This window comes from Pocillopora verrucosa, chromosome 10 (genome assembly GCF_036669915.1).
Source record: "Pocillopora verrucosa isolate sample1 chromosome 10, ASM3666991v2, whole genome shotgun sequence".
NCBI classification, from domain to species: Eukaryota; Metazoa; Cnidaria; class Anthozoa; order Scleractinia; family Pocilloporidae; genus Pocillopora; species Pocillopora verrucosa.
This window is the reverse complement of record NC_089321.1, coordinates 20,241,972-20,255,387: the sequence shown is the minus strand read 5'-3', so window position 1 is coordinate 20,255,387 and position 13,416 is coordinate 20,241,972. Positions and strand designations below refer to the sequence as shown.

The 13,416-nt window shown below is 35.9% G+C and overlaps 1 protein-coding gene across 7 annotated transcripts in view; it reads right to left on the bottom strand.

Annotated features, from left to right (window-relative positions):
• LOC131774850 (gamma-aminobutyric acid receptor subunit beta-4-like) overlaps window positions 1-10,073 on the bottom strand; it is a 28,707-nt gene extending 18,634 nt beyond the window's left edge. The window contains exon 1 of one of the 7 annotated variants that reach the window (XM_066173098.1): window positions 9,968-10,073. The gene's annotated coding sequence lies outside the window, so the exon portion shown is untranslated. Of the gene's footprint in view, window positions 1-1,946; window positions 2,071-2,647; window positions 2,680-3,990; window positions 4,048-8,514; window positions 8,610-9,967 lie in introns of those variants that run through there. The other 6 variants (XM_066173095.1, XM_066173097.1, XM_066173102.1 and 3 more) reach the window with 6 other exon arrangements.
• Window positions 10,074-13,416: the final 3,343 nt, after the last annotated feature.

Here is a 13,416-nt window from a genome sequence, read left to right as displayed (position 1 = left end):
AGTCGCACAAATGTCAGAATGTACCGCTGTTCAGTATTGCATAGTGCGTGCGCTAACTCTCTCACAGTACTACTGTAGGTAGCGTTGGATTCACAACTTCTGTTGCGGTGAATTTTGAAATAATAGTAAAAGCAAATCCAAATCCCTATTTATTAGAGCGTTTAGCTAAACACTTCGACCATTTTAGTTCTTTTGGAGACTACAAATTTCAGACGAACTTTAATCAAGTCCATTACTAAGAAGACCGCACAGGTAATACTTGCAACTCGAGAAAATTCTGAACATCAGAACCACCCTATAGAAACCGTAATTAAGTTTAAAACCAGTAGGTTTTGACCGAGCAAACCCAAACAATGATAATCATATCGTGACTTGTTTTCATGTTATTCACGACGAAAAATAAAATTAGTTTAAAACACATCTCCGACCACAAAAATTCAAACTTCTTAATTTGCATAGCACCAGGTTGAATGAACCCAATTGCGAAAAACGCCATTTCCCTTTTGCATTGTTGTTTTCATTTTTTCCGTAATTTTAGGACGACCTCTTGGTACTTCGAAAATGATAGCAGAAATTCGGCCTAATGCGCTTGGCGGGCAAGGCAAAATAAGAAAAAAAAATTAAAACATATCTATATATTTGCATATGTTTTGGTATACTTTTGTCGGTTGTAAATTATTGATCACCAAGACAAGTTGCTTCGCTACCGTAGGCGATCTAGAAAAAGCTGCCAATTGAAAACAATGCTGATTGAACGCTGAATTATTCCGGTTCATAGTTTTTGAACGATGTTTACAGAAGTAAATTACTGAGGTTCAACAAAACTATACAATTATTTTTGAGGAAGCAAACTTATATAAGAAAATATTTATATTTTAATTGACAAAAAGAAATCTTATTTTAGTTCAGAATTATTCTTATTCAGCTAGGCATCCTGCCAAAAGATGTTTGAAAATGATTCCCGTTAGTAATTGAGCTAGGTCACTCTCGTTGTTTACTAATGCCCAAGCTGATTTTAATATTATACAGGCACGCTTTAGAAATGACAGAATTATTTATGGATAACACTTCGTCCAAACTGTTAACTTATCTTTTAACGGTTCCTGTCGGAATATTTTAAATTAGCAGACTTAAAAGCTAAGATATGCGTTACCCTAAACGTGCTACAATTCATCGAGAAAGTATTACTAGGTCGTACTAGCTGCGCCCAAAATCATTAATGTAAAGGATTGACACTGCATTTCTATTCTTTTGCCCTTTATTTTGTTTGCACACGCTGAACTATTGGGCCTCAAACAGAATTACCACACTCTCGAGCATCACTGAGGTTCGTCAATGATTTGAAATTGTTTTGCACCGATTATGTAATTAAACTTTGTTTGGTCGTTTATTTAAAAGTGGGAACACTGAAGTTACTCGAAATTTTCCAAACCTAGAGATGTAAAGATCTTTCAGCTTCAAAGCGAAGTTATTAAAAAGGAAAACAAAAGATATTATACATGTTACGTTTTTGCTGCACCCATTGTAATGTACTTACAAAAGATGTCTGCCGTTATGACAAATTACATGGAGTTCATACAGATTAACTTTTTCTTTAATAAAAATAACTTCAAAAAAAAAGGAAAAAAAAGGCAAAAACCTTAATGTGGTAATGTGTGTTAAATGCCTCGAAAAAACTATTAGCCGAGACTAAAACTAGTATTTTAAAATGATTGAGTCAACGTTTTTGACTGACTAGCGAATTATCGTGAACTGTTACAGTTCAGAAATGAATAAGAAACGATTTTTGAACTTCAATTAACCCAACCAAAGTACTGCGTGAAAACAAAAACGGACAATGCTGGCAAAAAAAGAGGAAAATCGAAGTTGCGTAGGAATTTTGAAAAATTGTTGCGACTTTTTCTTGTTCGGATTCTGAGACCACTTCTAGGAATGATAAATCTTACCTCTAGCAATTTTCACTGACACGATTTGTTTTCCTTCAGCGATGCCAACGCAGAGAGTCAACATGGGTAACACGTAGAAACGAAGCTTAGTAAAGCGAATGGATGCGAATCAATTATGTTTTTTTTTTCTTCCGTTACCTTCAGAACATTCTATGTGTTTACACGGGTCTCTACTCCTGTCATCTCATCATTTATTCATTCATCCATTCATATATACCAAAATTGTGGCTTAACTTAACCCATATTTCACTTTCTAATTTGCCACAGCTTCTGTCATATCCTTGTTATTAAATCCTACCACTGTATTGTATTTCAAATTTCAGCTCGTCTGACATTTAGGCAAACTACCAAAGTTTTAATAAATCCCTGCTTCCAAGAGAGATTATTGAACCGCGTAAAGCACCGTCATCTCAGAAGCTTCAAACTATTGAGAAAGCTATCTTTTCACATATCACAGTGGGATACGAAATGATAAACGCCTCTTATGTCGGAAAAAATGCAGAGTTTTTCTTTTTGCGTTGAAAAATTGGTAATGATTCAATGATTTTATAACTCCCGGAAAGAATAATGCGTGAATTTTCTTTTCATCCACGTAAGGGAGCTGTGTAAAGGCGGAAATGATATGACGTCTAATCGAGTGTTTTACCTTAATTCTAGCTTACAAAAAAAATTTTAAAAAGTATATACAAACAATACCCTACCGCTATTCTCTTCAGAGTACAGCAGATAATCCTCGCTTCAGGCTTTCGTTTCGCAATATATTCAATTGTCTTAATTTCAGCGAGCTATGTAAACAGGTCTACGTGTTGTTTTTTTTTTATTATTTTTCGGTGGGAGGTACATACCGTGAGAACTATTCTTAACATATGCAAATTAGAGTCAAGGCAGTGAGAGGGGAGGGGCGGGAGGGGGTGAGTATTAAAGAAAAAAGAAGATAAAAGAAAGAAAGGAAGATAAATTTATATTTCGGCTGATGAGCGACAAAGACAAATCAAAATAAATAAAATCATTATTGATACCATTTCAAATCATCATTATTAAGAACTGATGATAATCCAACTTTCAACCTTTCCACCCTCACACTAGCATGCATCAATTCTCTTTTCAATTCCTGTGCTACTATCAAGAAGAATTTGCTTAACAATAAAATATTCCATAGTTGGTAATAATTTTATTCGTTCTCGTGACCATAATGTTTGATTCAGCGGTGAAACTGTAAGGAGATATTAGGTGTTAGTTACTCTTAGGGGTTAACGAGTCGACTGAATATAGCACAACAACAACGTTTCTGAAAACTGATTCTGGTATCGACTGACAATCCCACAATTCTTTTAGCTCTATGCCAAATCTCATCACAACTAGTTTCGTGCAGTATTATTTGGTTATTTGTTTCAAACACACTCCCGGAAGGCACAATGCCTTTGGGTATAAACCTTTGGCAAGTTTGCGGCATGATTGGGTTTTTCGAATTGGTTCTAGAATGCTCACTATGATTATATTTGACCTGCATATTTTAAACAATTCTTTAACGAAAAGCTTATAACCATCTGCTGCTTTGCGAATACAAATGAATTTACAGTCTTTGAACGCAGTAACATGAGAAGACATATTTACAGGGCACTTTACAAAGTATCTAATTTCCGAATGAACGGTAAATATGCATTTAAATACGCGAGCCTCTTTTAAAATCCCGAAAATTGAAACAGTGTTGAGCGTCACAGAATACGTTCAACTACCAAGAAAAAAACACAGCTTGCTTCGATTTGTATCCACTAAAAGAAAAAAGAAATTTGAGCCTCTATTCACACTTGAGTTGATTCAGAACCCAAGAACCGGCAATCCACTTGAAGAATTTGCGACATATCTTCCCTACTAATATACTGCCATCCAAAGTATTTTACACATACAATAAGCGGTTCTAAAAGTTAGCAGTTCCTTTTTAGCCTCATCTATTTTAGGGGCTAAGTGGCACACGAATAGTTCATGAATACAAAAATTTAAAAAAAAAAAAAAATCATCGCGGGTTATGCACCTTTAAACTTACCAGAATATTTCGTGCGAAAATCACCCGAACCGCTTCGTTTTTTATGCCCGAGATAGCATGCTGTAAAACGATGTTTATCATTGGGGGGAAACACCATGAACCAGGTTATAAATCTTTACAATTCCATTAAATTATTAAAAATTAAAGCTTTTAAGATCACTAATTCATAAGGCTGGTTTTGACAAAATTAAACCTGGCGCCTCTAGCATAAGAGATAATAAAAGAACGAACATTGGCTGCCAACAAGTCAACAGAAAATAAGGCACTTGAATCGATTCTGAATCTACTCCAGCTATCAACTGAAGACTGAAAGATTTAAAGTTAGTTAGTGCATGTTTCCCTCTAAAACTCCTCCCAAACGTGGTGGTGTCTTCGCGGTCATAATTAATAAACAATTACCCACATGTGGCGAGTCATTTGCAAAAATTGAAAGCGTTTTATTTCCTCGTCAAAAGTGAGAGTAGATCGTTGATTTTTTCCTAATGATTTAAAGGAGAGGCTGAAGATTCTCGCTACTAAACACAAATCGTAGGATCTTCGTGATATCACCTGCTCAAATTATTTAATATATTATTGAATGTTTTCCTGAGAGTCATTACAAAGCGCCAGTCTGACTGTAAGTAAGGAGTTTTTTTTTAAATATAAAAGGCGAAAAGTGGGTTTGCTTGAAAGGTAAGAATTACCCTTATTTTTCTGGAGTTTTTTCATTAATAGCCTTCAGTTGCTGAAACAGTTGCTGCTAGATTATTCTTCAGAAACTTCAGAAATTTTCTTCTACCTTTGCCGCATAATTTGCCTTTTTGGTTTTGTGGTAGATAACATTTCATCAAGGTTATCTAAAATGCACTAAAGCCTATGAAGCTGATCTGCACCACAGCGTACAGATAGCACATTAACTGCATATTTCCAGCATTTTCCGCGGTCTTCCCTTTCGCAAATTATCAGGTCTATTTATTGAAGCTAGAATAGGTGCAAATTAGATGCTAAAACAAAGCAGTTGTAGACGTGAATTTCATTTAAATAAATTTCATAAAATCTTTTTCGTGAATACATGGAGGGAAAAATTAGATAGCAACCACAAAGCAGATGGCTGTTTCAAACACAAACAAGATCTATCCTGAGGAAAGTAACTTGTGTTAAGAGCAGGTATATAAATTAATCTTGCTATTTACCCTTTTCTGTGTTCATCTAAGTAGGAAACAGCTTCATATAAACATGCTTTCAAATAAGGGTGCAGAATATTTATTAGCTTTTCAGCTAAGTGAAATTTGACTCGAGGCATTTGACCTGTTCCACCTGTTCTGTTTCTAGACCGTTACAAGTCGTTTCCACGTGATTGCCGACGTAATTTAGTAATCAATCTAAGATTTAAAACCCGCACCAAGTTGCAACGCGTTGTGGAAATTCAAGTCTTAAAAATTAAAGAAAATAGCGACCTATATTTTTATCATTACAATATTGGAATCCTTTAATAATTATTTAACAATTGGTTCATACGTCAGCGTGCGTTCATCGAGATATGAAGCACGCGGGAAGTTTGGAGAGCACGAAAGATGCGTAAGAGTTGCTCGGGGCGTAGCCGAGAGCAACTCTAGCTTCTTGAGTGCTCTCCAAACTTGCCAAGTGCTTCATATCTCGATGAACACACAGCTGACGTATGAACCAATTGTTTTATAACATTTTCAACCCAATGGAAAATTTTTTTCTGGAGGGATTTGTTTGCTGACGTCGAAGCACGCTCGCGCAATTGAATTTGATTAGACAAATTTACGAGCTATGTTACAAATAAAATTGAAAACCAAATTGATTATGTGTTTCAGTATTTTGTTTGCGAGGCTATGACCCTAAAAACCGTGTACACTTTTGTGATTAGTTTGCTTCAGGATGTGAATTCAGCCCGTAATTTCTTAAAGGTTATTTATTTTCATAACAAAAGGATTTCCCTCAATTATATATGTACAGCCATCGATTACATACCTTATTTCGCTACGTTACTATTTCTTAAGTCTCCAATTGCCAGTTAAATGTTCAATACACGCAGGCACCAATTCAACAGCCGGATTTGATATCATTTGGCATGTGAAACGTGGTTACATATGAAACAAATGTAGACATTATTTGGAATCATACTAGGTAATAAGCAATTTTTTTCCTTTTGATCCAAATTTATCTTTAAACAAGCGGCAAACTTAAAAGGTTCATGCCATAATGTTTTCATCTATCTTCTTTAAACTTTGGAATAATTCAACTGGTTTCCCACTGGTTGCGGACCAATCAAAGAAAGGCAAATGTGGCACGTTTAAGTCACCGCGGGCCGGGACGAAGCGCTCGCCGACTTATAACAATTGGGGCTTCTTGACTGGTTGATACATTAAGAGATGTTTATAATCACTTTCCAAATAAAGGAGGCAAGGAGGTTATTTTCGGCTGCAGATCACAGAGCTTCACCTAATGTAACATTTTAAACCCTAATATCACCATAAAGAAAAGACAAAAATGACTAAATCTTTCATACGTAAATGGTTTTCTTTTTTTTCGTTTAAAGCTATTACGTGGGCATTTATCTTGTCTCCTGTTAACTTATTAACTTTGATATTTATCGCCAACAGAGAAAGAAACGACCCGAAATGAAAATAAACACTAGTGATATTTAATAATGAAGCACTGACATCCAATTACTAAACCCGCAGTACTGCGTAGAGGTCGCTGGTTAATTCGTTTAGCTCGATTGACCAAACAGAAAAAAATCATAAATAATTGTCATCAATAAGATGTATTTGTCTTGTCGTACCCATGATCATAGTCTATACCATACAAGAAACCCCTGTATTTGATATAACTCTCTTGTCTCTCTAGCGAATACGTTATCAATACAATAAAAAATTCTTAAGTTTAAATTTCAGTCATACACGAGCAAAGACGCTCACAGAATTTGCCAGCAATACTGAATATTCCCTTCCGTTCGTCCATAATATTTCTCTAATTCTTGGACAGTTCTCAGTTATCAGCAACATGAAACGCTGTATTGCTACCTTATTTCATAACCAAAACTCAGAAATACCATCGTTTGTCGTCGAGGTTTAGTAAATAAATATAACTGACTTAGGATTGCAGAATGTCGAAGGAATCGTCAGCAATTTTACTGGATCATTGCTATTTGATAAACTAGACGATCGATGCGTGATGTCGCTCTCAAATTAAAAAATAATGCGACGTATAAATTTTGACTAAATTGAATCGTTTAATTTATGGATTTTGACAACCTTCGTATTTCATGGTAAGATTTTACATGGTTGTTTAATAGTGATTGTGGGACGAACACGAGTGCTTTCCGTGATTCATGGGCACGGAGGATTCTTTTCTGTAAAACCCTTACTTGAACTGCTTAAGCTGTGGGCCAGAGCAGGTTCAGAACTTTTTAAGACAAATTTCAAGAATCCATGCGTAATCTTATAATTCACAATCACTTCATACATTCTTAAAAAATATATTTTTGAGAAGAGTTTCTTGAGACTAAACTTGGTGTAATATCTGCACAGGATAAAACACTTTAAAAGGTTTAAAAAAAACCCACCCACTTTTACAGAAATTCTTAACTGAGTGTCGATAGCAACTTGGGATTCAATTCAGTTAGTTCTTTCTTACCTGTTTTGTGATTGGCCACTTTCTCAGCCAATCGGATGGGAAACCATTAACAATCGCGACTTGGTCTGTGTTATATTTCTTGCTTCATATAAGTTCTTTGTTTTGAGTCTTTAGTTGCTCATTTTTGTCCGTATTTTCGGTTCGGATGAGATCTTGGTTTTACAACATTCAATCAGATTGCCGTCTAGTTGTATGAGTTAAATAAAATCATGGAGTAAAGCCGGGCGGTGTTCAAAGTACTCCAGCGAGCTATACTTTTCGATAAAGCTTTCTAACTCATGGGATTTTCTTTTTCACACAACTTCAGCTAAGGCTCGGTGCCTTAATCTTACAAGTTGACACCAACTTCAATTAACATTTAAGAGTGGGATTTTACCCTCTAATCATTAATTCATATCCCAAAGCGTATCAAATGAAGTCTTAGAGAAGTCTTCGAAATAACTTAAAATAGATTGAGGAGATGGCCTCTTAAATTCCTCGCAGATTCAAAGCCTATTGAGGCAAAAGGAATGTGTGGATCAAAATTGTGTTTGTATAATATTCCCAGCCTAGAACCACACGATACGACACGATACCATGTTCACCAAGAAAAGCTTTCAGTACCAGTCTAACTTAGCTTTGCGGAAAAACTCGAAAAACTAGCTCTGTACTCAAAAAAAATCTTTATCAAAAATAAAAACCTAGAATACCATGAGCTAGGACTAGCATGAATCGAGCCTTGTACCTTCAGTGCATCTTTAAGCCTTCGTGCTCCCTAGGACCCTACGCGCTTGAAGTCGCAATTAACAAAAAGTAGGTAAACACATATATTCTGAAAAAGAGAAATTTAAAACGTGAACAATTACAAATGAACCTACATTTAGCAATGATCTAACCCACCATTACTAGAGTCTCTGTGGCTTAGTAGTAGAGCAGAACGCGAAATTTGCCGTAGGTCTAATGCTCGACTCCTCAAGAAGATTCAGAATTTTTTTTCTCAGTCGTACGCTCTTGATAAAACGAAAAACATCTTGCTTTATGATGACAGTTTCGTTAATTTATTGCTGACGGCGATGTTGCACGCCAGAAAAACAAAATAAGAGCATAAAATTCGCCCACGGAAACTCATTTTCTTTAAAGACATTTTTTGTTAGACAAATTGATCTGTTTTTCTTATAAAAGTTTCATCACGAAGAACCTTAAATTCAAATTATCAACTGATTTTAGTTTACTTTTCTTCAAAAGCCCTTTGAGAACTTACCGTCGCAGCTGCAAAATGATTTGTGCTGGCTAAACCAAATTATTCACAAAGTTACGTAGCAATTTTTGCAAAATTTGAGGCAAAAAAAGTTACAGTATCATAAGGTTAATCTCTAAAAAACAATCTGGCAGAGGAAGGTTTATTCCACGATATGCAGTATAATGGTTTACTGAAATTGTGCCCACCGTCGGCGCCAGTGGAGGTTTCACATAATAACAAACCAAATAACAACACAATGAATCTCGCCTGAAAACCTGACAAGTGATACTTAACTGATCTTAGAAGACATTAAAGAGACACGAAAAAGCAAATTTATTTTGCAGGGAATGACATGTGTCACCTCCAATGAAAACTTTTCCTTGAAGCACTTTCGTGTTCCCTGAGGGGACCAAAAAAAAGTTAAATGGAGATCCTAGACATACACCCGCCATTCAACCAATAATTTTAAGGATCTTGCGGGAAGCTAGGCTGTAATCGGCAAAATTGATGTCTTCCGTGAGACAATTTAAACAAAGAACCTACTTCCTGGCGCGGTTAAAAGGCTTAAACTCGTTTTCTCGCTTTTCTCTTAAGTCAACATCGTATATCCATCATTGGACCCTATTAAAAACATCTGCGGTAGTTTTCCATACCCATTTCGATACCTTAAACCGTGATATCTCTCTTCAGAAGAAAAGGTCTCCCCTCCCCCCTCTGCATCATTCTAGAACACTGACTTCGTGATCGAAAAGGAAAAAAATAATAAACTAGTTAACCTATGAGAAATTGGGTTTCTAGGTTCCATTTTTACGAAGTTTTCTGAGTTTTTCTCACTGTCTTTCTCTCTATCTTCGCCCCACTCCCCCCTCCCCCCTCCCCCCCTCCATTCCACGGTCGCATCGTTACGTAAATTTTTCAAGTAAATTTTCATATGAAATGATTAACCGATTAACGGACTTTACTGTAAAAAAAAACTCTTTAGATTGTGGTTAAAAGCTGAATCTAGTTTAAAATTCTTAGATCCATAGCTTTGTTCCTACAACTAAAACAATTCTGCGGATCGTAAGCTTCACCTTTCCGCTAGTGTTTCCTTTAACCCTACGAAAACTTTACCTGTTGTTGCGGTGGTCTGACTATCCAAAGGTAAAGGGCATGTTCTGGCGTATTAAAGAGATAAAATCATCTGTCTTAACTAGAAAAGTAGGATGTAGCTGATTTCAATCAATACATTCAGTCTGCTTCGGTTAAATTGCAATGTGGGTGGTTTCTTAAAAATAACAATCTTGTCAGCTTCACCGTCCACCTTTGATTGGATCATATTGACTGTTGCTAAGAGTGGGCACGTAGCTGGCAAGCAGTTCAAATGTAACTTAACTCTGTAGGATATATCATAAGCGAGGAAAATTCCACTCATTGTCGTGAATTGGATAAACAATTTTTAGCTGACAAAGTAATGCTTAGAAATGGCATTTAGTTTTTGATGTATTTTGAAATTTTTCACCACTGCGTGATGCGCTTTTCACCTGTACATCTTCCCTTTGTAATAAACACTTTTCTGATTTTATTATCCGCATGGTGAATGAAAAATTTCATCTCTTCAACATTATATTAACATTTTTCACCACTACGGAATACGTTATTTGCCTTTATTAAACTCAAATAACTTCACCTATCCATGGTGCTAATAATTCGTAATGACCCATCAGTCGTAAATTTAATCAATTTTTTTTTCGACGATTCATTTGTTTCAGGTTGTTAAACAGATAAAATGTTACAGAAACTCTAGTCCAAATTTCAAAAATGTGTTTTAATCTGTTTCCTTGAGTTCAGCCGGCTTACGCTTCTCTTGCGTTTCAGTTGCCTCATTAACCACTGAACTCCTAACATTTTCGCTATCTACTGCTATAATTTTTCATTGTAAATTAGACAAGAGAATTTGGTCTCATTCCAAAATAACACCCTCTGGCTGATAAGCTTGTCTATTCTCAAAACTTTTTTTTACAAGATGACTTAATGAAATTGCAAGAAGATAAATTTTGATCAATTCTGGAAGTAAAGGTTTAAGAGTACAGCTAAGTTACGAATAACTTCTTTTCTCTCTCTATTCTTCTTAATCTTCCTCTTCTTCTTCTCCTTCTTCTTCTTTTTCTTCCTATGATTATTATTATTATTATTCATATTATTATTATCATCATCATCATCATCATCATCATTTTTTTTGTTTACTGAAAAGAAGCATTATCATATATATTAATCCATCAAATATTTTTGCTCACACACGATTGGTCCTAACGCATCGTGTGACAGAATTTTCCCCAGCTAAGACTGTCTATCTCCCGGGTGATATTCCCCAAATTTCAAACCTTATATCCATTTCGATAAGTTTCTGTTTCAAATTTATTTCAAGTTGAGAGAGTCTCATAATTGTTACAGAACAAGGGAAGCATTTGCTTGTTCATAGAGCCGTACCAGAGAACACTCCAAATAAAACTTCCCCCGCCGTGAAAAAAAAGCTGTTCGTCCGTTCACCCACGATGCAAAATATTTGAAAGATAATACACACAATATTCTCTATCATCATCATCATCATAATCATCATTTTTTTTGTTTACTGAAAAGAAGCATTATCATATATATTAATCCATCAAATATTTTTGCTCGCACACGATTGGTCTTAACGCATCTTGTGACAGAATTTTCCCCAGCTAAAACTGGGGGATATTCGAAAATATCTCCCGGGTGATATTCCCCAAATTTCAAACCTTATATCCATTACGATAAGTTTCTGTTTCAAATTTATTTCAAGTTGAGAGAGTCTCATAATTGTTACAGAACAAGGGAAGCATTTGCTTGTTCATAGAGCCGTACCAGAGAACACTCCAAATAAAACTTCCCCCGTCGTGAAAAGAAAGCTGTTCGTCCGTTCACCCACGTTGCAAAATATTTGAAAGATAATGCACACAATATTCTCTATTTTGCACGAAAATATTCTTATACATTTGTCCTTGGATATTACTTGTTCTTCGAAGAGCACAGTTTCCGAGAGCGAAGCTCTAGGAAAACTGCTCGCATCTTAGAACAGACAATGTCCGCGGACAATACCCGTGCATATTTCGGCTCAAAATAGAGGCTATTGTTTTCATATTGTAGCACTTATTTGTTTTACAATACAATTTTGCTGGCCATATTCTGCAGTGCTTAAACTGATTTTTATGAGTCATCTCTGGTTATTTATCACCAGTTTTTCTTTCAACTCTCGTGGGGAAACGAATGTGTGAATCTTTTGCTTTCCTTAGATTGTTTTTTGCTGTAATTTAGAATTATCATAAATAGCGTTTTCCACGTGTCAAATGATCACTATAAATTAATTACGGATCTAAAAATCAGTCCGTAGAAGTATGTGCAACTCAGCATTGCATCTGGAGCAGCTTTTCCTGATGTGGCAAGCCACTTCAGAGTAATTAGAGAGCACAATCATTATTTTCTTTCAATTTTAAGAAAGGAGACAACATTTTTTTTCAAAGACAAGTTTCGCCTGTTCCGCTGTCATCTTCGGTTTAAATTAGCGATCAGGTCAGATCAGATCCGATCATTGACTAGGTGTTGATGCACGCGAGTGGAAAAAACACCGAATAGTTTCTCTTAAATAACTTTCAGACCTCTTTCATACTATAACATTTACAAAATTCCCAGCAACCTCAGACGCTCTTCTCACGATTTTTCAGAATCTTTGATTACGCTACCAGTAGTTCCCAATTGAAGATCAAAGAATCTCTACCTGTCAAATGGTAGCAACCCACATTAACTCATTAGTTGCATCATAACCAACTTCCTGTTTGTTCTTATGTTGTCGCGTTTCCTTTTGTGATAATACTAATTCTTATCCTATGCAATTTTACATATCAACTTAGCACTTTCGCACATCGATGATAAAATAGAACTGTCAAATTGAATGTCCTCAATAATGAAATAGTTGTCTTCCCATAAAATGATAACATGTCTGCTGCTTTCTAGAACTTCCGCTTCTTTACTTAACACCTATGAATGACACAGAAGCTCACGCGGTTTTCTATGCCTTCCTTTCCATAGAGAAACTTTTTCCTTCTTTGAAAAAAAATCAGCATTAACTTTATCTTCTAAGAATAACGCGCACAGCCGAAGCCGTTAATTAATTAAGCGGGAACCTCGTGCGCTTTCAAAGACATCTTCATCAGGATCTACATGACAGTAGGAAACGCAATAGCCTGGTGACTAACGCGCCAGACTCCGGGGAGACGGTCTGAATTCGAGGACTGCTCAGCTCACTGTCCATTGATCTCGAGCAAAACACTTCAGTTTTCTCTAACTGAACCTCTCTCTAGCCTAGGTTTATTGAGGTAGCAGAATCTCATTCAAGAGGGAGGAGATACTCCTGTGACACCTGGATATGCTCCCGCGATAGGTAGCCGAGAGCTCGTTACGTTAATACCAAAAATAATAGCTCATTCGGCTGTTACAGTAACCTCATATTTCTGGTTAGTACCAACTATATATAAACTGCAATAACAACACCATTTGTGCGC